The following is a 3118-nucleotide window of genomic DNA, read 5'->3' on the forward strand; positions in this document are numbered from 1 at the left end:
CATGCTGTTTGAATGGATTTCTGTTCATGGTGAAGTGATTTGAGTGTTTGACTACAATTCTGGAAATCAGGATTCAAATCCCTACTTAGCCATAGAAGCCCTCTGGGTGACCTTGGCAAATCACATTCTCTTGGCCTCCAAGAAAGGCAAAGGAAAAACCCCTTGTGCAAATCTTGCCATGAAAATCCTGTAATAGGATTGGCATACATCAAAAATGACTTGAACACACAAACAATAACAAAGTTACGGGGCGGGGCAGGAGGAGGGGTATAACAAAGGAAACTGTAGCCTGCCATACAACAACCTTTTCACAAACCTGGACTTTCCACAGATATATAAACTCAATCTCCTTAGTTTCCAACAGACTTCACCCCTCTGAGAATGCCTGCCATAGATGTGAGGGAAACGTCAGGAGAGAATGATTATGGAACATGGCCATACATCCCAGAAAACTCACAGTAAACCAGTGATTCTGGCCATGAAAGCGTTCAACAACTTTTTAATGATTTCTACTTTTATATTTTATATTTTATATTCCTGCTCCAACGGCCACATGGCCTGGAGCGGTCATGCCGGCCACATGGCCTGGAGATGTCTATGGACAACGCCGGCTCTTCGGCTTAGAAATGGAGATGAGCACCAACCCCCAGAGTCGGTCACGACTGGACTTAACGTCAGGGGAAACCTTTACCTTTACTACTTTTATATTAACCTTTATGCTCACAGATATTTATATCAAAGATCTGGAAAAGATATATAAATATGTAAGTAAAATAGAGACAGAGGAAAATAACACTTTAAAGTAAAATGTCTAAACTGGTATGTATTGACCATTTTCATATAATAGTTTTCCTTATGGACTATTTATGAGTATTGTCATGAGACTGGACCAAATAGCTACAGTAGAGTCTCACATATCCAGCCTTCACTCATCCAATGTTCTTTATTATCCAATACAATCTGCCTCTCATCCGGATCCACAGCTGTTTCTCTAGACAGCAACGCGCTGCGGGCCAACACGGCCAACAACAACACAAGTGCAGCCACGCTCCCAAACAAGTGGCAGACTTGTTGTAAAACATGATGTTTTGATGCTTAATTTATAAAATCATAACTTAATTTGGTGTTTAATAGGCTTTCCCTTAATCCCTCCTTATTATTCAACATTTTGGCTTATCCAACGTTCAACCAGCCCGTTTATGTTGGATAAGTGAAACTCTACTGAACTGTTAAAGGCAGAGGAATGGGTCTAATACAAACTTCAATGTGAAATACATAGCACTCATCTTCAGATGCTGATGTTCTGAGAGAAAAGAAGAAAGAAATAATGTATAGGTAAAGTTTTTCTAAACTGGATGGCATTCTTAGTAAAATGCAGCTGTATTAAGGTGAGAAAGATCATGCAAGAAAATAGATTTCTAAAAATCTAAATCGTTGGTACCAGCAATTTAAACAATTAACTTCAGTCCACTCAAATGTGTATAATAAGTCTGTTTAGTATACTCTCATTCCTACCATGTGGACCAAAAACCATAAAGGTACTAGATCCCATCTGATCTTCGAAGCTAAGCAGGATCAGCCCTGGTTAGTATTCAGATGGGAAACAGCCACTAAATATCAGGTAGGCTACAGAAAAATCAACAACATCCCTATCTTAGATTGGGGAGTTTCCTCTGTACTAAATGTTCTGCAGTCTATAACATGAGCAGCAAGATGCTCCAGTTTGAAGTCTGCTTTATATCATGTGGAGAGGTTTTCTTGGCGTTTTTCAGCAATACTGAGAATCCCCCTAGTGGGGAAGCCTTACCTTTCTTGCTATTTCCCCCAGCAGTACTGCAGTTTGTTTTCTTCTGCTTTGTCACACATACAGTCCCCAAGTTATGAACAAAAAAAAGATATGTTCTGTAGGTTTGTAAAGTTGAGTTTGCATGTAAGTTGGAACAGATACATTTTTTCAATGTAACTCCATCCAAATGACTCTATATATATATATATACAGTAGCGTCTCACTTATCCAACATAAACTGGCCGGCAGAATGTTGGATAAGCGAATATGTTGGATTATAAGGAGGCATTAAGAAAAAGCCTATTAAACATCAAATTAGGTTATGATTTTACAAATTAAGCACCAAAACATCACGTTATACAACAAATTTGACAGAAAAAGTAGTTCAATATGCAGTAATGCTATGTAGTAATTACTGTATTTACGAATTTAGCACCAAAATATCACGATATATTGAAAACATTGACTACAAAAATGTGTTGGATAATCCAGAATGTTGGATAACTGAGTGTTGGATAAGTGAGACTCTGCTGTATGTGTGTGTGTGTGTGTGTATATATATATATATACACACACCATGTGCATATATATATAACATATACACACACACCATGTGCATATATATATACATGCTTTGGATAGCATAGAGAAGGTTTAACATCCCTTTTGTGTTTGTTTTGCTGTCTATGCCCTGGTTCAGAAGGTTTCCATCATTTTCTGTCACTTGTGGAAACAAGGATTTGATAAATTTTCAGTGGAACAACTTTTCCCCATGATAACTCTTAGGTGAGGCGAGGCCACCACCCCTCCCCCCCCCCGGCACACGCACACACACACAGAACCAATAGCCTGAGAAAAACTGTTCTAGAATACAATCTCCAGGGAGAATGCGTATTGTGGTGAAGCCATCATCTGCCACCCGTTTTCCGTAATATGCAGGTCACTTGTTGTTGCCAGGTGTCTGAATTGCTTGCTTGCAGAAGGTTGTTAAAATTGTCTCGGGGCTGCAAGTCGCCCACAAATGTTTAAACGTTTTATACATTACTTAACATTTATTGTATTTGGACAAAACTGGACAAAAGCTGAATGGATTTCTATGTTGTTCTTTAGGATGGAAAAGGTAGAATAATCTCCCATCTTCTCCCGACAAGCAAATGTTGCAGTTTTTGCTTAAAAAAAAATTGCAGCTTTTTCTTTAAAAAGTATACATGAGAAAATCAAAATCTGAAGGTTGTGAAAGTATCCAAATTAGTAAAGACTAACTGGGAATCATGGAAATGTGCCACAATCATGTATTGACCCTTTGCTGAAATTCTACAGTTACAGAATTTT

The sequence above is a fragment of the Anolis carolinensis genome, chromosome 4 (genome assembly GCF_035594765.1).
Source record: "Anolis carolinensis isolate JA03-04 chromosome 4, rAnoCar3.1.pri, whole genome shotgun sequence".
NCBI lineage: Eukaryota > Metazoa > Chordata > Lepidosauria > Squamata > Dactyloidae > Anolis > Anolis carolinensis.